At 43.8% G+C, this 14,822-nt stretch overlaps 1 protein-coding gene across 1 annotated transcript in view; it reads left to right on the top strand.

Annotated features, from left to right (window-relative positions):
- LOC133001247 (tetratricopeptide repeat protein 28-like) overlaps positions 1-14,822 on the top strand; it is a 188,466-nt gene that overhangs the window by 85,758 nt on the left and 87,886 nt on the right. The window lies entirely within an intron of this gene.

Here is a 14,822-nt window from a genome sequence, read left to right on the forward strand (position 1 = left end):
AGATTCTGCAACAGCAGCTTGGCATTCATTTTACTATCATTGATCATAGGGTTAAAGGATGCACAAAGGCTTCATAATGCTTGTGATTTTATCAATTAATCACATGTTTTGCGCTCCAACAGATAGCATGTGATCCCATCCCTTTAGAACTGTGTTTATGCCACAGAGACACATAAGCAAAAGCATGTGTGTCTGTGCCTGTACCTCAATTGAAGGTGGATGGATTAGAATTAGCAGATGGACTGTATTTTGCAGTAGCCACAGGGTGCAAACACAGACAGAGTCAATCTGGTGTGCAGGGCTGCGACCAGGTTGTTGCTCACTTGGACAGAGCCAAGCCAGGACACCCTGTCTGGGACTGTGCAGCAGCAGCAGGGGGTTTGAGTGTGGCCGGCGTCCAGTCTGTCTAGGTTAAGGAGATCAGGAGCACAGGTGGGTTATTCTGGGTTCAGTGACTGATACTAAGTGTGATGTAGAAAAGGCAGCGCACGATGGACATTGAACCACGATGTAACTCTGGTCCAAGTGTAGTGAGCAGGCTAATGCTAAGTCTGTAATACTGCTGCAACTGACTGCGTGCTACTAATCAAAAAGTACATTTTCAAAAGTAAATCAAAATGTATATTCCTTCAAATAAATAAATATCGACGAAGGTGCACCACTTAGAAAATGAACTTTGATTAAACTTGACTGTACTCCACACGGGCAGCTTGATTGCTTTGAGGTGTTTAAAACCTGTATTCTCAACACAACAGCACTGCACTCCTGGAAAAGCAGAGTGTCAAACTGAGTTCCACACACACAAAAAGCTCAGCACGTGCAGTGGCTGCATTCGGTACACGTGTGCGTAAAGGCCTATACCAAAATTAAACAGTGAATTAAATCATTTTCTCTAACTAGCTAACGTTAACTTTAATGATGAAGGCAGTGAAACAAACGTTTATTCACCCTTCAGGTTTCTGACAGTTTCTCTATTTGTTATTTGCATTTGCAAAGAAACATGACAAATCCAGCCTGTTCAACTTGTGCTGTATCTGCAGCGCCTGCTGGATGAGAGCTTACGTTTTCATGGACTATCCTATTAGACGAGCTTGACCTCTTCCTGAACTGCAACTTTTTCCTCAGAAATGATGTTTCTAAAATGGCTTAATTTGCTCAGCACACAAAAAATAAACTCAAAACACAAACTACTTTATTCACGTATATTGCTTCATGCCACGCTACTTCAAACCCACTTCATCCTACATTTGATTACGTGCTCAGCCGTAGTTGAGTAATGAATGTAAACTTCAACAGTCTGAACAGTGGTTATATACCCGAGCTGCAGATTAGCTGTTAATGCGAGCATGCACGCCTGTCACATGGTGCACTGTGGAGCTCTGGTACAAATAGAACTGCACCTCCGGTTATAAGTTGTAGAAAACAAGCACAATGAGAAGATGGAGGGCATGTGAGGAGAGCTCACAGACTCAAAAAGCCCATGCAATTTTTTGAAGTCAATTAGCCTTCGTCCTGATATATTCATGTATTTTCTTCTCTCTTTGTTCTCCGTTCCCTCGCTTGGTTATCGCGGTCCCAAGTCCTCGGCTGGGAGTAGTGTTTTTTCGAGGCGAGACTTTAGTTAGTGTAAACCAACCATCACGTTCCCTGCAGAAGTGGCCAATTCTTTCTTTGTCTCTTTATGTGTTCCTCAGATATTCTATTCCTCTTTGTATTCTCCCATTTGAAAATAGATACAGCATGCTTTCAAGGCAGCATTTGGAACCATTACAGATGCACAATTTATCCAAAGGTTACGACAACACCAATTTTCCATTTAATCAATTTTTCCCTGAAAACGCTCTATCGAATGTTTGCCCTATTTTTAAATCTCTATCCCTGTTGAAAGCAATATGCATTCCGGCTCCTAACGCTGCCCTTTGTACTAACAAGTTCTGTTACTGTTGTCCAAATGCGAACAAATGAGTCTTGAAGAGGTCAGGCAAGCCAGACTGCTGTGATTATTGCTAATCAGGATTCCTAAAAAATCGATGTGGGCGAGCTGTCCTTAGAAAAGGGAAAATGAGAGGCGTCGTTCAAGCAGCCGGCGGTCGGATGACTGTGCAGGTTGAGAATAAGTGGCCATCTTTTCCTGCCAAAGGCAAACAGCGAGGACACTTCTTTTAGGAGCTGCTCTCAAGTTGGGAATTAAGGGATGATACAACAACTTGGCGAGAACCACTTGAGGCTGCTCTCCAGTGAAAGGCGCAGAGATACTGACAGATACTTAGTGGGTTGTTTTAGTCGCGGTTTACAAGCATGGCAGCGCTGGAACAAGAGGAGAAATGAAGGCTACCAGTCCCCGGAGTTCTTAGGCTTTGTGTGCAGCCTTCTATTTTGGGAAGAATGCTTCTTTGAGAGAACAAGCGGGTGTGTAGGAGAGGCAGCCTTTTTTTGTCTTATTGTGCCCATTACATGTCTTCAATCTAAACTAATCGTGTCCTGGAAATTGAGCCTGAGGAAGACTGCTGAGCTTGGATTTTTTACTCGCCTTCCCCTCCTCCCTTTTCTTCACCCGCTCCCTCTATCTCTCCATCTCCCCCCTCGCACCCTCACATTATTTTGCCTCTTTATCTCAGTCCGATCTGTAATTCTCCCTCTCCTCCAAACATATCTGTGCCCTCCTTTATTACCCTTCTTCTCTCTGCCTTCTTTTTATTTTCCCGCCTGCTCCATTTCTCATTCCTCCTCTTTCTTTTTTTAGCTTCCTTCCTTTTATCCTTCTCTCACTGGTGTTTCACTATGAACTGGTGATCCACCAAGTTGAGGGCCTGCTCCTCAGCACTGGAATGTTTGCGCTCTATCGGAGGGGTGGATTTTCAATTAACTTGGCTGTCATTAGAAAGACACCCTGGTGTTCCTAGTGGCCGTCTGCAGCAACTGCAGCCTTCACACGTGCTTTGGTGATGGCTCATTTTCCTCAACGTTCCTCTTTCTCCTTGGCTCTCCGGTCAGAGACACTCAATCTTCCCCTCTACGTCAGTACATCAGTGGTTCGGGCTCCGGCAGACCTGCTTATAATATCAGCTTGTGCAGTCATCAGGTGGAAGTCTGCTACGTGTTAAGATGCTGACTGAACCAGAGACCCCCGTCTGGTAATTGCATCGGATTAATAGTTGGGTTTAAGAGTTTTATCTCCAAATGACAGGTGGTCATGAGATGTGGTGGGATACATCCCTGCATGATTTATCTGGAGAGGTGGAAGTGCAGTTTTGCTGAAAAAGGGGAAGTGCAGGCATTTCAAGGGGGGGGGGGATAAACGATTGGATGTGAAATGTGATGGGAGACCTAACCATGACACAGGGGAAGGATGGCATTGAATGGTTGAATCCCGAATGCTTTGTGGGCGGTTGTTATCTTTCAATACAAAAACACAAATAATTCGGGTGTGGGTGAATGGGTTTGAAGAGCCGGAACACAGGGGACCTGGGGACAGACGGCCTACAGATTACAGGCGTGCTCTATCCTCCCGGGGGGGGGAAGAATGGGCTTTTTTCTCTAACACGGCATTTTCATCCATATTTGATCCTCTCTCGGCTTTGATTACAAACTCTCCACATTGTCAATCTCCATCTTTCTCTCCACTTCCAGTCTGTCCCGCTGTATGTGTGCGTGTTTATATATGCACACATCGGGGGGGAGAAGGGCGCAAGTTATATTAGATTTGGCAGAGGCAGCACAATTTGCCTGACATGTTGAGGGAGAAGATTAGAAGGGGGAAACACAAAATGTATTCAGTATTACACTCTCATCTCACAGCTGGAGGAATTGATTTTTTTTTTTAAGTACACATAGGAGCGTGTGGACTGCCGATAGCTGAGAGGGAGGTGTGGAGAACTGCTATTATCAGGCCAAAGACTCCAATTCACACATGTAAAAAATTCCAAATGAAAAGAGGATAAACAGCAGTAATCTGTTTCTGCGGACGGAAGCGTGTCTAAAGTCATTTGGGGGTGGGGGGGGGGAGCCGCTGTGTATGAGTTTCTCCACTGCTCTGGCTCATTGTCCTTTACTACATGGCTCGGGCCTAAGCCTGCCCTCTGGGTCAGATTACTCACAAAATGCCTCATAGCCTTCCCAGGATTCCCCTAGTCTGAGTTTATCATTCTCCCACACATTCAGCAACTGCACTGGCAAGCAAGGGCACTGTCTCAGCTCAAGTGTACATCATGCCCGCCGCGAGACAAAACACGGAATATTTTGGACGACAAAATGAATAGGAAAAAAAATACAGTAATCGGCAGATGTTACTGGTCAAGCACCTGAAAAGCCTCCAGAACGGTAAAAAAGATGGAGATATCTCTAGATTCCTCCCCTGAATAAACACAGCACATGTTCCTCCAGCTCCTTGGCCGTTGATGAGGGTGAACTTTAAATGAAAGCGCCAGTCAATGTCAGCCACTTAATGCCATCCTTTGGCAATAAATGGTTTCTTAATGGTTAGTCAATTTTCCCACTTTTGCGTGTAGTCTCGTATGAAATGATTAGTGACGCATGGCTGTGTAAGGAGAGGGAACATCAATCAAGCCTGAGAGAACGGACGGCTAATGACACATATGTCTGAGAGTGAGTCCGGGGGGGTGTGTGTGTGTGTGTGGGGGGGGGGTGTGTGGATGGTGCCGGTGTAGCTGCCTTTCACACTCAAAGATGCACTCTCTCTTTGTTTCTCCTCTTATCTCACAAGTTATTAGCTGATGCTCAGATCTTAATTGAAGATCTAAGCTCGCTCTACTTAGTTAAAGGTCTTTGCACAGAAGTCTTTATTCTCGTCCCAAATTTCCACACGTTTGAAAATAAATACAACTTTATGTCGTGTCCATAATAGTTTACACAACTCTGAAACTTTTGTCCTTCATTACATTTTTTGGCACATGTTCTATTGGCAGTTTTTCACATCTGTGAAAGGCGTTTGAGCACTCAGAGCCACCGTACCTGCGGCGTCTGGCATTTGACTTGAGATATTTCACTGAGATTTCCTTGTGTGCGGTTTGTGCCTCGTCGCGCTGATAAAGGCTCACAACATATAGGCCTCATGTGCATGTGTGTCTTTGATTTGTGTGTGTGTGTGTCGTTACCTCAGATATACCGCCAACCGCCTTTGGGATCAAATGGATCACTGAAATCTGTTTTCTTATTTTTGGTCTCAGTTTTGCTAGTAGCTTATCGAGCTGGAGCACTGACTTCCTGAAACAGACTTAAAGGTGATCAAGATAATATCCCAGCCTCTTGGTGTGCAAAGACCTATTTCCCAAGGAACAGAAGAGACTCGGCTCTCAAACTCTCTCTTTGATCAGGGTGGAAAACTCAAACCAGCTCCCATCATACTGTGCCAGTGAGTGGGAACACTTTCACACAGTATTTACCTTGATGGGGAATTGAAACTGACTTGGTGGAGGAACGTGACCCTCCTGGGGTTTAGAACAAAGTGCTTGTGTTAGTAAACAGATGCATAAATTGCATTCTTCTGAGCTGTGAGTAACAGCTCGCAGACTTAAACAGCCTGTGAGCGGGAGTGTGTAATTTCAGCATCCAAGCTCCCCAAGGCTTTGGTTAAACATTCCGGAAATACCAGCCTGGCGATCCGTCTCTGGCCACCAATCCAAGGAGTGGCTTCCTGCTCCTCCTCCTCCTCTCGAGGTCTAGTGATGTGTGTACAGCTCCCTCATGCAGGGAACTGATCAGCTGCCATATTGTGCTCTAATCCATCTCCTCTTGTCTTATTTATAACTCTCACTCAAGATATATACAGTATATATTCTCTTTCAGGGGAGGAAACAGTATTTGTTGTTTTATCATATTGTGATGCTCTGATTGGACTTTAAGTTGGATAGATGGATAGATTACTTTATTCATCCCCTAAGGGAAGTTAAGTCGTCATAGCAGCCTGTATATTTGAATACAATAAAATACAATACAATAGAATAAAAAAAAAAAATATTGAGGTAGAAAGAATAAAAACAGAAACACAAGATAAATAGTTAGATAAGGTGCAGTGGCAAGATGATGGTAATAGTACTGATGATATGATGGTAATGTTATTGTTAGACAGTATATAAAAGTAGTACAGTATATATATTGTATATAATATAACATAATATGTATTTATATATGATAGTAATTATACCAATATAATAGCAGTATATAGTAATAATGGCAGCAACAGTATATATAATAATAGTAGTAAATATAATAATAATAATAACATGTACACATGTATAAATATGTGTATATAGACTTCTATATACAAAGTATATACAAAGAGTATGATATAATATGATATGATATATAGCAGAGGTATAAATATAAGTATTTGACTATACAATAGATAATATAATATACTATGAGTGTAAGAATATGTAGACAGAGTGTGCAAAAGACAATATTATTGTATGGAATGATATATAATATCTTCCAATCATAGATTTTTTTTTTTCGTTACATAGTCAAGAGTAGCAAGAGAGAGAGAGAGTTGTACTTTTACCTCCACCAAGGAGGTGTATTCGACGTTTGTCTGTCAGGAGAAAATCCAATCTACCGAACCGATGATATTTCGTGGTGGATTTAGATAAGCGGGCAGCATTTTATACATTTTCTTTACCGTGGCCAGATAGTGTAGATGTACTGTATGTGCTATATCCCAGCATCCCTCCAGTTCAACTATATAAAACATTAAAAGTGGAAAAACATGAAGTTAGAGAAGCACACTGCACAGTCAGTTTCTTATGCCTTCACAACGGTAGCATCCATTGCCAGGGGCTTTATGTTTTGGGTTGTCTGTCAATCCGTACTTCTGTTCGTACATCCCTTGATCCATCCTGTTCTTGTGAACTTCACATCTGAGGAACACCTTCAGGGAATTTCTTGACTTTTCCACTTGGACTCAAGTTTTTTGCCATAAAGTATGCATACTGCTACTATGACATAATCTAACACAAATGTCTAAGGGGAAATAATGTTGTGACAACAGTTTATATCCGCAAGGTCAAATGTCAGTTTCACTGTTACATCATAATGTTTTATTAAAAAAAAAAAAAAAACCTGCATCATTCTTTGAGGTGGAGGCAAAACAGAGCCAGGAAATCAGTCTAGTTACTAAAGAATTGATAACGTTCCTTCTTTCTCTACCTGGGTTCGGATAACAAAAAAGGCAGATGATGGACAGCGGGCAGCTCATCCCCAAACTACACGTGACACTGACTACACACTTAAATCACATCATTGTATTGACCTAATGCTAACTCAATTATGCCCCTTCTGTGTCTTGTGAGCCCCAAGCTTAACCTTATCTCAGATGGCTGTGAACCATAACTGATATAATCATAGCCGTCCCTGTGTGGATGTGTTACCCAGCACATTATCAGACGTAGCAAATCAGTTCATGGATTAATCAAATTTAGCCCCCTTGTCTTTAAATAGCAGCTCCCCCTCCCCCCCGTCCTCCCTCCTGCGGTGGAATCGGCTGAGCGGTCCGACCGTTTCCAGAGCATTCAGGTGTGGCTCCACCTCCGCACTCTGTTAATAAGGCCGTAATGGCTCCATATCTGCTCCCAGGCCAAATGAATTGAGTCAGTTCCAGAGTGTGATTAAGAATGTGGAGACGGTGGCCCTGGGTGTGTGAGGCTTTGCTGCTTCTCCAGCCCTGGCAGAGCCGTCCAGGTTTAGCGGAGTTCAGGGGGAGACGTCTTGGCCGATGCTCGGTGGAAGCCTGGAGCACCTGTCTCTGCTCAAACACACATGATCAAAGCCGCTCAGTGGGAGACTCCACTGCTGCAGGTTTAGTGGAGTTTCGAGGGAAATACTTTTGGTGTTCAGTCTTTTTAATAAGGAAGGTGTCTTTGAACTAGTGACACTACCATTTGAGCAATGAAGTAATTACTCCCATGTTGTCTCATGAGGGAACTTGTGATGTAAAACATAAATCTTTCGCATTGCCTGTATGTATTTTTCACACTTGTAAATAGAACTCCAAATATTATTTTAATTCACCTCTTTTAGTATAAAGGGAGCATCACCTCACATCTTTTTTTTTTTTTGTTTCATTATACACAAAAAGAACAAAGGAGGCATACAAAGCAGTTGAATACATCCAGACACCTAATTAAGTATTTCTGTAGCCAACAGCCATAGATAATGAAGGAAGCGGGGGTTGCTGGGAATTGGTTTGACAGCCTTTTCTCTGTGTTTCTTTGCTCCCGCTGCACCGTCCTCCTGGTCCTCTGTAAATACCATTGAGATAAATTAGCGTCACTGATAAAAACAGGCCTGTTTCACAAAAGACACCATAAGTGACAGTAATTGTCTCTCTCAGATTACATTTCCAACCTTTGCACCTCCCTTCTTCCTCCTCTTAGGGAGCCTCGGTTCTCTTAAGCACAGCGGCATTGAGCTGACAAGTTCTTTTATTCAGATACACTGTTACTTTGCGGATGTTAAGACGCACTATTTCTTAAACCGGTTGTCATACACTCCAGTGGCAGTGAAGGAAGGAGTCGTCACTCGCTGTCAGGGCGGCCTCGCAAAGTTGACAAATGTGACAAACACCTTTGGTGCTTTGATCCTGTTTGAATTGCACATCACTGTCACTTCACTTTTAACAGTAATTTATACCATGAGTCCAAAGTCTTAGCGGGCATCGCTGCTTTCCCGAAACATGGTCGACTGAAGCAGGCACCACAGTCACAGTGAGCTACGTGCAATCTTGTGCTCTTTTTTGAGGAAAACAAAGCGGTGGAAATGTTCATGGGGACAAAGTAAAAATGATGGATACAATAAGGCAGAGAGATGTAGGGTTGGGTGAAAAGATAAAGCAAGTCAGAGGGAGGCAGCGACTGGGAGAGGAGAGAGGGAGAGATGAATAACTGCCTGACAGGTGAAATGAAAAAGCCGCAGAGGGTGTTTGCAGCAGTGTGAGGAGTGTGTGCGGTGTGGTGTGGCGCAGCACGGCGTTTGGGTCATACATCACGCTAATACAGCAGGAGGACATAGCCTAGCACAGCGCTATGCAGAGCAGCGGGAGAATAATGTGCTGCGCTTGCACCCGCTCAATCTGATTGAAGCACACAGCACAGGGGCTACATTTACTCACCCCCCACAAGCACACTTTATAAATCTAGTCATGGGCTTTATATTCTCTGAGATAATCCCTGAAAAACAGAAACAGAAAACAGACACATGGGTTCTCCATCATGGTGGGAGGAGGGGTCTGCTGCAATGGGTGTGTCAGGCAGTTACATGCTGCTGTGTGGAATTGCTTCGCCAAGGCCACGAACATGAAAGTGCAGAGATATGTTGAGTGAATTGCAAGGTGAGCAATTAAAACTTCATCAGAGCACCATTAAAAACAGGTTAAGCTTCCTATAAGACATTGATGATAGCTGTTTATTAATTTGTAAAGATTGAAAAATGGCGGGGTAAATGATAGTGTGATATTTCTTTGGCTATATCATGTTATTTATTATATTTTCACCCATAATTTACACATACTATGCTTAGTGTAAGAGCAGATACTGGATCATCAGCCTGTATAAGCCAAAGCTCTGTGTTATATGTAGTCATGTTAGTTTATGATTTCTCCAATTTCCTATTAATGTTAATGTTGAAAATAGTATTCAAAGATATTCCTTTGTCTGAAGATTCTATTGAAAATATTCCGTTAAATAAATGTGGTTTGTTTCAATCTGTTCTGTATAGGTTATTGATTATAAGACAGATGGAGCAACTGTTTTAAAGGAGGTAGAATTGTAGCGGGGTGTCAGGTGTGACTGTGTGACAATGGTAAATGGTTCACATGGCCCATGGGTCAAGTAAAAGGCCCCCTTCAAAAGGTCCCCTGAGAGGTCAGATTCAGCTGTGGCCATTCTAAGGCAAATCCAGATGGGCCTGTGCATCTGTGGGCCTGCGAGCGTCACAAAAATCCATAACGTTTTTTACCCGCCATGTCTTACTCCGTACTGGCCCTCTCTGTGTGCCTGGGGTCACAGGTCAATCGCATCCAAGTTGGTTAATGCACAGTAGCATTGTGACACAGCAGCAGTTGGTACATGTAATAAAGTCAGGGAGCTAGAAGCAAAACATAAAAGCCAGGCTCATGCCAGCAGCTTTTATTAAATTATGCTGCTATTGATGTTCATGATGTATTAATTCACTAAATCCTATGTAGAACAAGCCACAGTATGAGTATATTCAGCATATCGCCCGCCTCTATTATGCTAATTAATCTTAAAGGTAATTCTCTGTTTGGCTTAGCGCATGAGATTAAGAGCTCCAGATTCAGAGGTGGAGTCTTCGAAGCAACTGAAACTGGACAAAGGCTCCTTATTGGAGATGACAGTGGTTTTAAATGTTTCAGCTCTCTCAGTGTATGAAGTAATCTAACCTTCACTTAACCGGGCCTGGCTCTGTACCCTGTACTCCCAATTCGGAGGAGAGCTCAGAGCCTCTCTCCCATGCTACTGACATTAACATTGTCCAGCCTCGTCTTTCCTCAGCCCTGATAATCAGTTCCATCGCTGCAGTGCTGTGAAAAGGAATGACAATATCCACTCTGGCAGGATGCTATGACGGCCTCGTACTATAAGGCCACTCGCGTGAACTCCTTAGGTAGGCAGGTGATGGTCCACATGAATATAGAACCTGATGTTATGCAGCAGACAAGCAATGGCGATGTGATATTCATGCAGCTAGTATTTCCTTGCAGCCCCCTCTGTGGGTGCATTTAATTGGCTGAGGGTTCAGGTCTTGCAGCCGGCCAACTGCATACACTGTCATTAGCACGGAGGCTGTGCTGCTTTACATTTGTCACTTCTCACCTCCTTCAAGGAGCTTAGGTGGGCTGAGTTTGGACCCTCTGCTGTTGTGCCACTCTGGCCTCACGAGGTGATTAATTAGGGTTGAGGGCCAGCAAGTGCATCACGCCCACGGGAAACAACACACAACAGAGGTGATGAGGAGATACCACCCTTCTGGCCTGCCGCCCTCTCTCACCTCCGAGCCATGGAGCTGATTGAATAGAGTCATCAATGATGGCAACCCTTTTCAACAGATGTGGGTGGGCTTCTGGGGACTTCACAAGGTCTGCCTTGAAAAGAGAATTGGATTCCCTGCCCTAATAAGGGTTTGTTCACCAGGGAGTTAAAAAATGGATAGAGGTTGTCTTTGAAAGGTGTGCCTGGAGGGGTTTGGGGGGGCTGAGGTCATGGTAGGGGTTGATAGGTTGAGGTATGGAGGTGGATCCCAGTGTTGACGAGGATGCTATTTTCATTATCGCCCCGGTGTTGTCTTGGACTGTGTTCATTTGAGTTCAAGGGTGAGTGTGCACCAACTTTCACAGAGGTTGGAAAAAAGGGTTTCAAGGGGTACGAGTGGGCCCCTCAGGCAGTGAACTGGTCCTTTAGAGATTTGTGGTATTTGACAGGGCAGCTGTAATTGCTCCTCAGAGACCAAGAAGAGTCTGCATCATCAAAATGAGCACTTCTGAAAGGGATTTGCTCCCATAAGGAAAGAAATGCTGCATGGGAGGAGGGAACCCTTGAGAGACTGAAGAGTAAGAGACATTTATGCAGTTTGTGTTAATAACTTTTGTATCTGCTTGGAAATGACCTCAAATTTCTTTCTTAGCTCCTTAGGGTCATAGCAATCTCTGGCCCCTTTACTGCCATGTCCTTTTCCTCTCAGCAGTCTCTTTTTCCCTCTCAAATGTATTTTCTTTTCATTTATGTCAATGGTAGTGTTTTGAAAAACATGAGAGAGTGAGGCCAAGCCTTGAGGTCCCCCAGGGGCCAGCACTGAGGCTCTTTTTCAGCATGCGGCATAATGTTCAAAGGCTCCACCAATTTTCAGCCCAGTTGAAAGCCAAGTGTTTAGGGTGATTCTCAGTAACGGCTGTATCCTTTTCCACACTAGGTCATGAGTGTGGGTTGGGTCATGGGCGCACGAGGGGGTTTTAAGGTGGCGCTGTTTGAGGATAACTAGCCTGTAATTGCCATATTCACATCTGCTGCTAGGAGATAGTCGGTGTGGTGTAGCACTTGGATTGAGCCTCGCTGTTTGAGGTTTGTTTGGGAGCTGTGATAAATATGCCTCTGCAATTAAGCAGGGTGTCAGTTTTTTGTGTGTCTGGATTCAGTGAATGTTAGTTCATGACTGAAGGGCAGAGACAGCTGCAGAAACTGTGTGGCAGACACTGCTGTAGTGTAACTGTGCTGTGTGTGCGTGTGTGTGTGTGTGTGTGTGTGTGTGTGTGTTGGGGGGGGGGGGGGACACATTATTCAGGCCAGATGGGTCACCACTGGTGTGATGGGTTCGTTTTTGATGAGCGACCTGACTTCCTCCCCCTTCACCTGCCACCTGCCTGTCCCATCCTTCACCTCCGATGATGTAGCACTGTATACCCTAAGAGAAAAAATATCAGGCTTCAATTGTATCGGTTTGCAATTATTCCACCACTTCCGCCATGTGTAATACAGATATATTTGCATAAATAAGACCAGGTCTTCATGGCTGACTTCCTGCAGACACGTTCCCTTTCCATAAACAATACACAATGTCCCCATGGGTGGGACCCAGCTGTTGACCCATGATGAACTCCTGACCAGAGCTGCCATGTCATCTTGACTTGGCGCGGGGACACTCTGGATTGTGACCGACAGTCTGCGAGAGCTGGAGACAGTCCGACAGTTTGACCCAGACACACTGGAATGCAAAAAGAGGGATCTATGGAGATTATGCTGCCTGCTTATTTAAATAGCCTCCGTCCTCTGTTGTGTAAGTCACCCCTGCGAGAGAAGCCTGGTTATAGAGTAGACTTCTTTCTTCTTTTTAGGTTGCAAAATGTAGTTTCCCTGGAACTGATTTTTTCATCACAAGGAAATTATTCTCTTTCTTTTTCCCTAGTTTTAGGTTCTACTTTTGGCGGGGCTCAAACAGAGTGCAGTGGTGAGAGATAGAGTACACTGTTGGCCCTAATCTTATCCTTTCTTCTGTGTGCATGCGGTCCCAAACCGGCTGCCTCTTAAGTAACTACCTTTGCCCCTTATCCTTTCATTCTCCCTTGCCCTCTCTCTCTCTCTCTCTTTCCTCCGCCCTCCTGCCACAATGAGATGGTTTAATGGAAATTACTCTGAAATGGAAAGAAACGAAAAGTCCGGGGTTCACTGGTTCTTTGTCAAACCGTATCCGTTCAAGTAGGAGATGGCACAGTTGCAACTGGGGCACACATCCCTTAACTTTGCTGAAAGGCCATTTGTTATTTGGGCAGTGTAAGCACTGTATTTCATTTGCTTGCCTTGGAGTCTTTAATGACTATAACACTTTCACCACCTATAACAATGAAGGCCAGTGCTCATGGCTAAATCCTTTATTCCTTATTTTTGTATCTGTTTTTTTTTTTTTTACTGTGACTTTGAGATTTTGGGGGAAATTTATTTCCTCTGCAAAGAAAAATCTATTTAAGGTTACAGAGCATCCCCGTCTTGAACAGGAACAGATCAGTGAATTCCATTAATCACCCCGGGCAGATGAAAACGCCTCTGGGCTACATGACATTTTATCATAAGGTGCCGGTATGATTTACTTCAGCTTCCCAGTTTGTTCTTTAAGTGACTTTGAAAGCGGGTGTTACTTCTAGGTCTTCCACAGTCGTGTTTATAAAGTCAGGGTCCTAGAATATGAGCTTTGATTTAGAACCAACTGTCATTTGATTCATCACCATCATTGTCGATGAAGTTGACATGTTTCAAGGCCATAGATGTGACAGTTCATTGGTTTTTCAGGTTGTGAATCAATACATTTACCTAATTATGCTCCTGTTGAGAGAGACATGGGCATTCCGCTGTGACAAAACTCTGAATAAATGGATATTAGAGATATTCTGGTTTATTTGTTTTGCATATTCTCAGCGGTAGGCGACTTTAAGTTGTCCTTCTGAAAATCCGTCCCTTCCGTGTTGTCCCTGTCCATTCACAGGTAGCTGGGCAACATGGGGGTTCTCTTTAAGCCTGGTGTCACTCCCCCCAGAGCCTCACAGCAGCAGAGAGAGGAAGGAGATTTGTCTTCCTTTCCCCTTCACTTATCTCTTTTGTTTGTCCTGGTTTCCATAGATGAGCAGCAGCTCTCCATTCTCTTCTCAAGCGAAACTAAGTGCTGCCGCTACTCTAGACTTGCCAGCTCCAAATTGGCAGCCTGACCTTCTTTTTCTTCCTCGGGGCGTCTGCACAAAGCCATACCTCTACCATGGGAAAAAAATGCAATTAAGAGGTGACATAAACACTGAGCACCCGTTGCAGGCATGCCCCGGAAGAGGGGGGGGGGTATGGCAGCTGCCTTTGTGACACACATGCATATACAGCACTATTAATTGGACTATACACATTGCAGGGTGACACTGGGGTGAACAGCCTCAATAGAGTACAGTGGATGTGACTCAGGTCTCCCTGAATGAGCAGTGACAGGAGAGTGGTGTTAAACTTTGCTCTGGCTGGTGTTTGCATTAAGTGTGGCTGCTCTCTGACCTGCTGTTTTGATTTGTTGTAGGCAATTAATCACCTAATGTTTCTGCTCTGGTGACAAACATGATACGCAAATTCTCCATCAATGACGCAAGTGTTTCAATAACCCTTTATAACCATTTAAGCGACACAATGTTCTATTTTATAAAATAGAATCATAAAAACTTTGAAATATGAGCAAACAACATTTTTTTTTTAAATCTAGTATTTCATTTTAAGAAATTACAGGAAAAGTCAAACTTCCGTAAAGACAAAGCAATGACAGGGGTTCATTAACCT

This window comes from Limanda limanda, chromosome 5 (assembly GCF_963576545.1).
Source record: "Limanda limanda chromosome 5, fLimLim1.1, whole genome shotgun sequence".
NCBI classification, from domain to species: domain Eukaryota; kingdom Metazoa; phylum Chordata; class Actinopteri; order Pleuronectiformes; family Pleuronectidae; genus Limanda; species Limanda limanda.